Consider the following 14,053-nt stretch of genomic DNA (forward strand, 5'->3'; position numbering starts at 1 on the left):
TTAATTTTGTATTGCTTCAAACTTTACGGCTCTCATCTTGAAACATGTGGATTTTGAATTTCTGATCGGACTCCACTGCTGAGCCTGCAGCTTTTGTTCAATAATTAACATGAAAGGCTCTCAGAATCCAGCTTTCTCCCCTACTGACTCATGGACATGTACTGCTCAGAGCATCACCATGGTAGTTGCTTTGTGTGATATCCATTTCTACTCACAGGGGACTCAAGTAAGACCACTCTGATTTTAACAGTCACACACACACAAGTGAAAGGTCAGTGCTTTTAGCCATTAATAAATCCCACTGGCCTCTTGTAAACAGAGAGAGGGAATAGGAAAAAAAATCCTACTAACTTTTGTATTGTCTGTATAATTTTATGCACTAATCCAAGTGCCAGTTGCTCACAACATTGGCTTTAATGACTGGAGCATTTGAGCACAGCAGTTAATATTTTGAGACGAACACTGCAGGTAGATTGATGCTTGGATACCAGCGTGATGAGGACTTCAGAAATGCCCAAATATCTGGGGCCAGTTCCTCAGCTGGTATAAATTGGCACAACTCCCTTGAAGTCAGATACAACACTTGGAGCAGATACTCCATTGGTGTCTATCAGCATGTCCCAATAGAACTACACGGATTTACATCAGTGGAGGATCTAAGCCATATGATAGTATCTGAATTTTTGTTATAGAAATCAAAGGATCATTATAGAATTGGAGACAGGAGGGTCAAACTGCAAGGCGATGAGTAAGTTAGAGACCCTTAGAAATACTTACACCCACTTACTGATGGAAGCCCAAGTTGCTGTAAAAGGTACAGGCTAAAGTTGGGTGGGGATTGCTTTGACCTACCCCTTCATATACCCTCTGCTCACTGATTTATTGTGAGGTCTTCACTTCTGACTCCTTGGCATCCAAGCTGCACCATCTTAGACTCACTTGGGTCAAATTCAGAGGTGATATTTAAAGTGGGGGCATAAGTTACACTTTGGTAAGTGATTCCAACAGGAATCTTAGAGCCTAATCCAACGCTCATGGAAGTAACGTCACTGAGCAAACCAGGAGCCAAAGCCAAAGCTCACTGAAGTCAACAGGAATCTCTCCACAGCTTTCTGTGAGCTTTGGCTCAGGTCCCATGGGCCATCAGCAGTCTCCCTAAAGGGTGCAGTATCCTCTCTGCACAGCACCAGTGCAACTTCTTCCTTGCTGCAGCCTGTCTGTCACTAAGGTGCCTGCAGATCACTGGACTGGGCTTCTGACTTAGAGCCAGTCTGCACTGTGTTCCCACCATCCCTTTCCCTTCCTAGCCTTCACTCTTATGTTGGCCATCACTGCAGAAACTCCCCTGCACTGTTCTTTATTAAAGAGTTAGTTTGCACTTCAGATGCTCTGCCCTTTCCTACTGCTGCTGCTGAGCTGATGTATTATCTCCTGTCCCCCTCCTGCACTGAAATTGTCACTGGCTGGGAGTTTTCTTTATTGTGCATCACTCAGTGGGGAGACAGGGTTGGATGGGGTTCAGCTATCATCAGTCAAAATAATTCAATGGCCTCTGCATATTGTGGGACTCAGGAGCTAATCATGTTTTGGTTTTTCCTCCGGCCCCCTCCCCCGAACCATCCGATGGCCCAAGCTACCCCTTTTTGGATCTGTGTCTGGTTCTGAGCAGCTCATGCTCTGAATGGGATATAGAGCAGAACTGTGTGAGGTGATGTCTGCAGAAGGCTGAGTCAGCTTTCTCTGCAATGGTAAATCTATCGGTAACTCCACCAAGGACACTACAGAAAGGGCAAACGCATATGCTGAGGAACATAAAACAAGAGGCTCGGAAGCAGAAGGGTGTTTCCTTTTCAATTCACTGGCCTTCAGGCCTGAGGTAATTTTTCCCCTCCTTACAGGGACAAAAAAAACCCTTCCCCTTTCTATAAGATTAAATGCATCTCATATAATTGTGCATTAACCTTTGCTCCTGCATTAGGCTGCTGTGGGTTTGCACCCTGATGCTTATAGATCAGGATTCCAATTAGCAAAAGTGGCTCTTTGACAGACTCCTTTGTTCTGAGCCACCCAATAATGGAGGAAACTAGTTAATGCGAGGGGAGATGGATCGCTGCTCTTCTTAGAGCTCACCAGAGGTTTGGTGCCCCGAGGACGGGAATGAAGGCTTATTTTCTTAATGCATGAGCTAAAGGGGCCTTTTTGTTCACCAAAGGGCATTTCAAGGCAGCTTTCAGAGTGGGTAATCTTTAGCTCAATGCTGTTCAAATGTGTTTGCCTCATAGACTAAATTGGGGGGAGTAGGGCACTCCCTCATCTGATGACATACAGCAGGGATATTTATAGGAAAAGCTTTTTGATGGCCTGAGCTGGAAATCTCATTTATAGCAAGCCTCTTTCCATGTAATTAAATAGCATACTCCAGGGTAAGAATATTGATCTGGCTCTGCTGCTTCCGACCACTCTTTCTCTGCAGGGAGAGCAAGGGCCTGATTCTCAACAGAGCTTCAACTGACTTTAAGGTGAGCAAGATTGCGGCCATTGCTGCCGTGTGGAATAAACACCATGCCTCTCAGCTTGACATACATGAAGAAGAGCTGCGTCCCAAGAAAAGTTAAAAGAGCCAGTTGAAAAAAATTTTTCAACAGAAACGGCTTTTTGACTAAAATGAACATTTTCATTCCGAAGTTTCATTTCTGACAATATTTTCTGGTGGTCTTTTTTTATGACAGAAGAAACCAACCCTCCAAGAAAGTCAGGAAACATTTCCATTTACTAGGACAAGTGGTTTTTGGTTTTGGGGTTTTTTTTGGAACCCCAAAATAAATTGATTTTTTTTAACTAAAACCTAAACATTTTTACTGACAATGGTCTTTGCAAACCAAAAGCTTTCAGTATTCAGTTTTGGTTTTTCATTAAAAAAATTCAAAATTTTATGTGAAATACTGAAGAAAAGACCATTTTATTCCTGAAATTTCCTAAAAAAAATAACTGGCACTTTTTGACCTGCTTTACTGGCTTTACATCTTCAAACTCACTTAGAGTGTTAATTAGTTACCTGAATCAACATCATATTTTCAATATTTAAGGAGTTTAGAAGGAATCTTATTTCACTACAGACAGTTATGTTCAGTGATTGCCACTGTGGATGGGATCAAGGAGTTAGGACGGGAGGTATGATTGAATCGGGAGTTGTGGTTTCAATACTGCTGTAATTTGAAGAGTGCCCCAACTCAAAATCCATCTAACTACACTCAGAAGAAAAATTACCCCCATGCTTAAGCAGGATCAGGTCCTAAATGAGTAGAGTCTTTCTTTGTAGCAGTTTCATTGAAATCTTTTCTTACTTACCACATGTATTTTAATCTTTTTACCATGGTAAATCATCTGACCTGCCAGACTTTAGTATTCTTCCTCTGCTCATGTAAACTTTAATCTGATAATAAGAAATAACTATTCTCTTTTATATGTACAATTTAATAATCCCATTCATTTTTTTAAGGATCAAGTGTGCATGATTGCCAAGAGACATGCTACATTACTGTCGGGATGTTGCATGAATTGCCATGTTACAGAGTATAAGCCACATAAATGGTGGAGGCAATACAAATAGGCTGCAAGGTTGCATCATCTTGAGTCTGGTGCAACTCCTTTTGAAATTAGAGGTAGACTTTCCACTGACTTGATTGGAAGTTGGATCAGACCCACAGTACATGTGATGTACATGGTTCTACCATACGGATACATTATGAGGGGCACTACCAGTCTCCAGGGTTTCCAATTGTTGTCCTATTGAGAGTAAAGAGCTTATACTCAAAGAAACAGAATAAAGCAGAGTACAGAAGAGTGCAAATACGCTTCCACTAACATGAATAATTTGATCCACACTTTAGAATCAGTGTCCATCTCCCTGCTCTCCACCCAGTGGACAGAAAATTCACAAGCTCTTTTAATTTGCGTCTGTATTTTGCAGGCTTCACAGCTGAGAGGAACATCTTGGTAGTCACATTTATATAGAAAATGGATTTGATGTTTTGTGATTATAAAGAGTTCAGAGTGAGCTTGTGCTAGGTGTAGTGGGGCTCACAATAAAACAAACTTGATTCTCTGAGTATGAAGGCTGGGTCAGGGACACCCTGAACGGTGTAGAAAATAATTGTTTAGTCTGCATGTAAATTGCTTGTGCAATCTGATGGGAAAGGCTGCTGCTCCGTCTAAGTGGCTGTTCACCTTTCTGTGAGCAGTGGTAGGATCATGAGGTCAAACTGCAACTGTGCACCATGTTTTTTTTGTAAAGACAGAAGACATGCAAGACTGAGTTTGAGTCAGGCCCTTGACCTCCCTGCTATTGCAAGGAAAGGATCAATAGAGTGGGACCTGAGTGCACGCAATGCAAGCTTCCCTCTTGTGCCCTGTGATGGGGTCTGCTTACCCTGCACTAGTCCAGACAGGGTTAAACCCATATTATTGACAGAGGAAGTCTCACCTCCCAGACAGGACTGGGCATGCTCCAAATGCTCTAGCAGTATAAAGGGAGGAAGCCCAGCTCATTCTGGGCTGGAGGCTGCAGGGGAAGGACCTCTCTGGGAAATGCCTGTGGAGGACCAGCCCCTGATTGTTCTGGGAACCAGAGCCTCACTGGGCCTGCTTGAACTCCTGCGACTGGAGGAGCCAAAGGGGGCAACCAGTACAACAGACCATGGAGAATTCAAAGCCTCATAGATTCTAGGACTGGAAGGGACTTCGAGAGGTCATCAAGTCCAGTCCCCTGCCCTCATGGCAGGAACAAATACTGTCTTGGATAGACATTTATCTAACCTACCCTTAAATATCTCCAGCGATGGAGATTCCACAATCTCCCTAGGCATGGGAGACTCCAATGCAGATACTGGTAGGAAGTGACCCAGGGAGGGTGATGGAGTGGTATCTCCCATCTGGGAAACTTCAGTGTGTTTTGGTAGGCCCCCCCTGCTGAGTCAGTGACAAATTGCTCTGCCACTGTTAGGCCCTGGGTTGGGGCCTGGTAGAGTTGAGTGGGCCTGGGCCCCCCTACTGGGGTTGCCACACCCCTTGGTGGGAGCCCCCACCATTGAACTCTGGCTGCTAGGCCATGCTGCCCTGCATTCCAAGGGTGGCTTTATTGAACTCTGGCTGCTAGGCCACACTGCCCCGATCCCAGGGGCCATTGCCTGTGTTTTGGATCCTAGACCCTGACCCGGTCATCTAGAAAGCCTCAGAGAAGACTCATAGGCGATGCTCTTTTGCCCTTGACACCCTGTTTGTGTGACTGGGACAGGGGAATAGACTGCCACATGCCCCTACACCATCCCAGCAGGTGACAGTGAAGTTCATCTTCTATGCCAATCCAATAGCAATGCTTCATGAACTACAGTAGAAACCGTCTTTTACTAACTACTTGGGGGTTAAGGAGTTCATAAAATCATAAAATGGAACATCTCAAAATGACAGTAAGGATGGTGCCTAAGTTGCAGCACGGTGCACTGTGTCACTTTCTTCTTGTACTTCAAACCAGTGCAAAGAGATTTCCAAGGCCCTGAACGCATCAGAATGTGAAGGGATGTCAACTTGTTCGACATCAAGATCACTTATATGTGATTTTTGTTGCTGTTCTTGCTGCTGTTGGGAATGATAGTTTGTTCATAAGATTAGTGTTCCTAAAACCAAGGTGCTTCTGTATACACATTCAGTGCCACTGGAATGCAGCCATCTCTGGGATGGAGGGGCATACGCAGCCCAAACCATGCTGCACAAAAGCTGGAGGGTGGGAAATGTTGGTCATGGATGGAGGGTCCGATGTGGTGGAGATGAGACCTCATTTTTCAAAGGTCTAATCCACTAAACCCAACAGGTACTTGATGTATCTGCCTTAGGAGGCCTAAAGCTTTGAAGAACTACCGTAGAATGTGTCTGTCTTGGAAGGACTGAGCTGACCTTGGTGATTGAAGCTGGGGTCAGATCCTCAGCTGGTATACATTGGCATAGCTCCATTGAAATCAATGGCCCTGTGTTTCCAGGATCTATCTGTTCTACAGAGCTGGGGGCTGATTCCCCACATTTCTCTGGCTCATTGCCGAGCAGGACTAGAGGGTATGCAGCACCCTCAGACTGAGCAATGTTTGCTTAGATATATAAGCCCTCCTACCCTCCAGCAGCTGCTACTTATTAGTTAGGAAGGGAAATTGAGTTCAGTGGGAGCTGAGGACCCGTAGCGCTCTGTAGGATCAAGTCTCATAACAGTGAATCCTTTTTAAAAGTGTGTACAGTAAAAAGGATTGTTATTTCTGGTCTGACTAGGGGTTAAGTTCTGCACCAAGGAAGTCAGTGGAATCAGCTTCTCTCCTTAGGGATCACTGAATCCAATGAGCTACCCAGTGACACAGACCTAGGTTTCCAAAACCTTTGCTGCATCATTATCCTGCATGGAAGTGGGGAGGCATGTGTCTTAAAATGTAGCTGTCAAAACAAAAGTAAAAAGACATTACAGCCAAGGCTGTTACTAGTTCTCTGGTAATTACATGTCTTTTGACAGCTGTGCAAGAGCAAAAGTAAATGTTATAATTAATAAAAGTTCTAAAATCAATTCATCATCTTAGACACACTGAAAAGGTAGAGCATGGCCTAGCCTCTATTTCTGGTCCTTGTACTAACCTGCATTTTCAAACATAGATATCTTTAAGTTAGGCACCTAAAGTCATATTTGGACACCTGCCAAAAATTGGCGTATGGTCATTACTGACTCGGAAGTAGAAGTTTAGGCCAGTAGTATAACACAAGGAGATGGAAGATCTAGGTTCTAATTCACAACCCTGCCACTGAATTGCTGTGTGACCTTGGGCAAGTCTCTTTAACCCAGTGGTTCTCAAACTGTGGTGCTGCTTGTGTAGGGAAAGCCGCTGGTGGGCTGGACTGGTATGTTTTCTTGCCGGGTTCGCAGGTTTGGCTGATCGTGGCTCCCACTGGCCGCAGTTCGCCTGGCCTGGAGCAGCAAGCCACGGCCAGTGGGAGCTGCGATCGGACGAACATGAGGACCCGGCAGGGAAACAAACTGGCCTGGCCCACCAGGGGCTTTCCCTACACAAGCGACGGCCCCAGTTTGAGAACCACTGCTTTAACCTCAATGTGTTTCAGTTTCCCTACCTCCAAAATGAAGATAGCAATGTTTAGCTACCTTTGTAAAGAACTGGAGGTGAACAACCAGTATCAACTATCAATGCTAAGTTTTATTATTTGATCCAGTGGTCAGGGGACAAAAGGCTGGGGTAGGGGGTTGGTGAGAAGCTACACAATCAGTCCCCAACTGTGTTTTGTTTTTTTTTCCTAGCACTGTTGGAATTTAACTTCAGAAATTGGCTTTGCAAATGAGGTAACCCTGGGTGGAATTAGAGTTTTAACTGACAGATTGATTTTTTTAAGCAAGCCATTCGTTTTGTTTTCTGTGCTGTTAGGCGAACCTCAGAAATTAGACATTTCTTCCTTGACATTTTAGTTATTATAAGGTGGAGAGAAATATTAGCTTTTGAGAATGCTGGCCCTCTGAAGCCATTACACTGATGACTAACAGACCATTGGCTTCGCTTTTCTACAGATGCTTGATGGGGCCGTGCAGCAATTTATTGTCTTTGTGAAATTAAGGTGAAGGTAAAAATATTACAGCTTTCCAGTAACAAGAATGTTTCAGCAGTTTTGCCCCAGAGGTTGATTCCCATTTGACATGTTGGCTTCAGAATAATGGAGACAAATAAAAACAGTTTTAAGTTTCCAGGTGCCTTGCAATAGGTTTTGGAGACAGTCATAAGCAGAGCTGTCATGGGCTATACACTGAGGTCTCAATCCAGACCAGGAGAGGAAAGATCTCCTTAAAACTCGCCTCTGCTGAGAAGCTTACAAAAAACTTGATAATGATGAGACTGCTGCTGTGCTGAGACTGCTGCCTGTAATGCTGACCAATACAGCCTCATTATTTCTTTTTACTTTCCCTATCTGTGTATAAACCCCTGCCCCGCCCCCACATTGTCTCTTGTCTTGTACTTAGATAATAAGCTCTTTCTGGAAGGGTGGACTAGACCCAAAGGCCCCCTGTTGGAGGCCTCAGGGTCCTGCCACACTTGTCCCAGGTAAGAAGCAGTGGAGAGGTCCTCCAAGCAGACTAGAGTGGCATCAGGGATGCAGCCAATCAGGGCCCAGGAGGACCCTATAAAAAGGAGCTACAGGTCCTGCTGTAAGCAGTTCAGTGTTGGAGCTAGAGGGGCTTCTGGTTGGCTGAGGAAACTGCAGAACAACAGACAGCTCAGTGCTAGTAGGGACTGGGAGAGCAAGGGGAAGAGTTCTTGGCTGGCTGCTGGGCCTGAGCTCAGAAAAGCCCTGAGCTAAAGGTAAGGCATTGATGAGGGCTGGGGGGAGGTGGCCTATGGAACTGAAAACAGTTTCACTAAAGGGACATGGTGGTGTGTGGCTGGTATTCTTAGGGTTCCTGGGCTGGGAGCAGGAGTAGTGGGTGGACCTGGGTTGCCCCCTTGCCCCATAGGTCACTGGGGAAGGACCTACAATTGGACATAAGTAAACCCTGAGAAAGGGAGTGAATTGTCAGGAGGCCTAACTGAAAACTGGGGCAAACCCATTGCTTCCAGGGAGGAAGCCCTGGAGGTATAGCCTGAAGGCAGGGCTGAGACTGCTTTAAAGACTGCACATGCACAACCAGGGAGGGTGCTCATGAGAGGTGGGTGTTGACCCTGTTACAGGCAGGACCTATAATTTTGTTTTGTTTGTACAGAGCCTAGCATAATGGGGTCCTGGTCCATGACTGGGCCTGATAGGCACCATGGTAATACAAATAAATACTTCTACTATTCATAATAATCTCAGCTGACTTTGGTGTCAGGCAAGCTGATTTCAGGTGGCTTGGGAAGTAAGGTATCTTTCTGACTTGCATCAGGCCTGGGAAATATTGGCGTGTATCAGCACAGATACCCCTTTATCCAATAAGACTTTTTTGTATGTATGGTTAGGATTATTTTTCAGTGGGCATTACTTTGCCTTTATTAACATTGTGAAACAAAATGGCAGATGAAATTTGATCACCTAGTTCTGTCACAGGTCAGTAAGAAACACTTACCCTGGTAGTGAAGACAAGCCCTAAGTCAACCTAAACTATGTAGCTGGAATAGTGTAACTTAGGTCAACTTACCTCGGGGTCTTCATTGCATTGAATCAACAGGTACTGCTCTACGGCCCACTTGCAGGGGTGGAATACTGGGGTCAACTGGAGAGTGTTTTGCCATCAATTTAGTGGCTCTTGACTAGACCTGCTAAACTGACACCTGCTGCATCTATTGCAGCAACATCGATCTCCCCTGTAGTGAAGACAAGCCCTTAGCATGGATCTGTTGTAACCTAGTCTTCTGTCTTTATTAAGACATTGGTTGAGCACTAAGCTATTAAGAGATGTTCTTGCCAAAGTATAGGAGTCTGCCAAATCTATTCAGGTTCCTAAATTAATAGCTTTATAAGACACAATGAGAAAACAGACCTGATTTCAACTCCAGATGCCTTAATCTAAATTTCGCATGAATACTAAAAGCCTCTTGCCATTCATTTGTGGAACAAATGAAGCTTTTCTTTTTCTCCTAAGTCTCTTCAGTCCCTATCACCTTCACAAGATCAGAATTCCTGCCCTCTTCTAGTCTCCCTATTTCAAACAGATCCACAACAAGCACTACTATCCCTAATCTCACCCCAGACTGAGAAGCAGGAGGCTCCCATTGAAATCAATGGGAGTTGGTGCTTAAAGATCTTAGACTTATTGACAATAAGTTATGGGCAGCTACAGCAGTGTAAAACCCTAAGGTAGATTTGGTGCAAATCTGGATACTCTGGAATGCAGTTCATGGTTTATACCAGTGCAGGGCAACTCCACTAGGATTTGGGATTGGTACAGTTACATTGATATAGATACAGTGGGAGCTAAAATCCCCAATGTAGACAGGGCTTAGCTTTAAGCAGTAATGGGTGAATATCAGAAGATATAAATAAGCATCCAAAGAGAAGCCTGGCCCTACAAAGTTTGGATCTGAAACTAGGTCCAAGTGTTCTTTATCTAATATGTAAGGGGGGAAGTCTATTTCAGATTGGTTTTTTCTTTGGTTCCTTACAAACCAAAAAGGGGACCAGCTCTGCAATTCAGATCTAAAGCTTTGGAAGACCTCAGAGCTAGGGGGCATTGGATCTGGAGTTTTGTTTCAGGCCAGTTTGTACGTCCAAAAGTCTAAGGGCCTGAGTCTTTTCCCCACTTACACCAGTGTAAATGCATAACACTCCAATGGGAGCTCCACATTGCAGGAAGGCTTCTGGGATTGGCCCCTAAACTTGGAAGATGTTCAGATCCAAAGCAAAACCTTTTAGATGTGCTTATTTTTATGTGAGATCTTCTTGTTTTACCTTACAAGAGAGCTTAATCCCAATCTGATTAGAAAACATGGGCTGTCATCACTGACAGCTGAAACAGCACCCAAATAAGTCTCATGCAAACATAATTTTGTCTTCTGAACAGAAACAGACCCTTGTTTCCTAGATCCAAGAGTATAAAATATCTTCCAGGCTCCTGATGTTCATATTAGCTGAGACACTTTGAAGGTCAGATGAAATTCCTTTCACTTATCAGAAAACATTTTATTTTTACCTGTTCTGATTGCTTTAGACTAATGTATTGCTAAAGTGAGTGCCAAAACTTTGTGTTTAATGTCCTGGTGAGATATTAACAGTAACTAGGGGAGATAAAGGAAGGTTATCAAAGACAGACTAAGATGGATCCTACATGAGATTGGTGCAGTTATTTAAAAATAAATGATTCCTAAATTGATAGGTAGCACACAAGTAATAGGTCCACAGACAGATTTCATAGGAGCGCAGTTGAAGATGCAAAGCTGTGAAGGGAGTGGCTTTTAACTCTTAATCAGCAGACAGTTTTAGCTTAATTGCTTTCAACCTCTTCTCAACCAAATAGGAAGTCAGGAGCCCAAGAAAAATAGGATTGGTCAGTCCTTTCATTGCCCATAGAAGTTGCACTTTTTTTTTCTGGACTTCAGCTTTGTGGGACAGATCCTCAGCAGGTATAAAATCAATGGCAATGCACTGACTTACACCATCTAAGGAGCTGATGGTTAATGTAATTCTTCTACTGGTGGGATCTGATTTTTCCTCCTAGTTACACATATTTGACTTTGGTAACTCTGACTCCAGTGCAGTTCTTCCTGATTTACAAATATCAGTGAGGTGAAAAGGCCTAAGTATTTTGGGGGCTGTTGTCTGTTAAAGGCACTTACATGGCTTTCATCCCTCTTGTATTTGAGGCTATATCTACACTGCAGCTGGGAGAGAGCAGCCCAGCCCAGGTAGATAGACTTGCACTAAGAGGGCTCAAGTTAGCTTGTTAAAGATAGCAGCATGGCTCAGGGCAAGGGGGTCAGGTAGTCTTGTAAACCAAACTGCAATGTGAACACTGTTTTTAGCATGCTAGCTTGAACCCTTATTAGTGCACGTCTGTCCACCTGGGTTGGGAGGCTTGCTTCCAGCTGCATTGTAGATATACCCTGAGTGCCTCACAGTATGTAATGCATTTATCCTTAAAATAGCCTTTGAGATAGCAAAATTCTATTCTCTCCCCAGTACAGATGGGGAACTAAGGCACAGGGAGGCTAAGTTCACACAGGAGGTCTATAGAGAAGGAGGGAATTTAACAGGTCTCCTAATGTAGTGCCCAAACCACAGGACCATCCTTCCTCTCTAACTCACCACTGTGAATATTTTAATTTTTCTTTATATTTCCTCCTTTAATTACAAGATCCATGAAAATGGAGTCCCCAGTCACTGCTCTAGGTGCAACTTGATAATTCCTTAAATTTACTATGATAAAGGTGGGGATTTTCAAAGCAGTCTAAGAGGGTTAGGTGCCATACTCACTGGAACTATGGAAGTTTGGCACCTAATTCCCTTACACAACTCTGAAAATCTCAGACAAAACACACTGAACAATTATCTAACAGCAAAAACATGTTAAGGTTCCTCCAACCACCAAAGCTTTCCACTGAAATCAGTAGAATTACCTTCTAATTCTAATACCACAGTGGGCACCCCAAGGGTAGTATTGGTCCTAAATATATATTGTCCTTTAGGCTCAGTTCATCAAGGGTAATTAGCCACTTAACTCATGAAAATCATTTTGAGGTGGGTGCCTAAATACTTTTGAGAATCTGGGCTTCTGTCTCCAAGTTGTGTTAGTAGTGGGGGATTTCAAAGCACTCATGTGAATTCCCAACACAAATGAAGAATAGGGATCAAGTCCAAAATTTTCAAACAAGTGGCTAAAGTTACTCAAGTCCATAGTTGGGTCCCAGCCTAATTTTCAGAGCTGCTGAGGACCTAAAAACTTCATACTAATCCCTTTGCCTATCCTGCACAAGTGCTTTCAATGGGAACCACTGTTTGGTGCCTTTGAAAATCAGGTAGGTGCCTCAATATGGATTTAGGAGCCTTCCTTTAAGGTCCCCTGTATGAAAATCGAAACAGCAATCTCACTCACTTAAAGCTCACTAACTCATGTGCACTCACAAGTGCTGGCTGGAGCATTAGTTGCAACAAAGTTATTGGCTTTGGTCTATTTCCAGGCCCTCTTGGCCTGTTATGACCAGAATAACCCAATGATTCCAGAGTTTAGCCCATGTGCAAACATAATTAACCCTTTAGTTACTATGACAACAGTGAAAGAACACACAGCTAACACCAATGAATTCCTGTACAAGGCAAGTTAGTGAGCTTTTTAAAATCAGGGCTTCCTGATATCTGCCCCAAGATTGAATTTCATATCAGTGTGCCTGGAAAGGTCAGCCCTCTTAGAATTTCAACAACTCTCTTGCAGTTCATGTAGATCCTGTTCTCCTAAGCAATTTGATGAAAAGCTTCTATCAAGTAGGTTTGGTCGCTAGAGAAGAGGCTGAAAAGCTTGGGCTCAAGCAGATAGTGATATTTTTATTTCATTCCTGGATCATCTGTCACTTGGTTCTCCTGATTGCATGGATGCTGTAGATGGATGAGTTTGCATGTACGCGGTTTAAATTATATCATATCACAAAATGAATTTTATTTTCAGGTGTTTGTAGCTCAGGAATTAAACAGGGCCCCTATCTGTCCAGGCAGAAAAGGGGATTTTACAGTTCAAAGTAAATTGTCACCCATTTCAAATAGCAACTCCATCTGGCCAAATATTTCAGGGTGCTTTTTTCTTTCCTATGCTTTGCAACTCACAAAGACCTATAAGTTTATTATATAACTACCCAGAGATATTAGCATTAATGTAAGAGGGGCCCTACTGGGTCAGACCAAAGGTCCATCTAGCCCAGTGTCCTGTCTTCTGACAGTGGCGAATCCCAAGTGCCCCAGAGGGTAGGAACAGAACAGGTCATCAAGTGACTCATCCCCCTGTTGCCTATTCCCAGCTTCTGGTAAAACAAAGGCTAGGGACACCATCCCTGCCCATCCTGGGTAATAGCCATTAAACAAAGACAGTAGTGCAAGGGACTAGAGCCTTAGTTCAGCAAGATGCTTAAGCAATGCGTACCCCCTTGAGTCCCATTGGTTTCAGCTGGGCTGCTCATATGCTTAATGAGACAATGTGGGTGAGGTAATATCCTTTAATGGTCCAATGCTTCTTAAGCTTTCAAGCTACAGAGTTGAAGAGCTCTGTAGCTCAAAAGCTTGTATCTTCCACCAACATAAGTTGGACCATTAAAGGATATTAGCTCATCCTCCTTGACTCCGTCAGATCCTGGAACCAACATTGCTAAGTACATGCTGTTTGCAGTGTTGTGGTAAAGTTAGGCACTTGCTTAAATATTCTGTTGAATCAGGGCATATGAGTTGCAGCTCTATTCCTAACTTTCTCGTTGGATGTGTGAGGATGGCAGTCATTTAGGACCTCTTTTGTTCAAGATCAGGTTAATATTCAGAGAACTTGGCTAAATTCTGGTTTGCCAGCTGGGGAGCC

Source organism: Gopherus evgoodei, chromosome 2, assembly GCF_007399415.2.
Source record: "Gopherus evgoodei ecotype Sinaloan lineage chromosome 2, rGopEvg1_v1.p, whole genome shotgun sequence".
In the NCBI taxonomy this organism is placed as follows: Eukaryota; Metazoa; Chordata; order Testudines; family Testudinidae; genus Gopherus; species Gopherus evgoodei.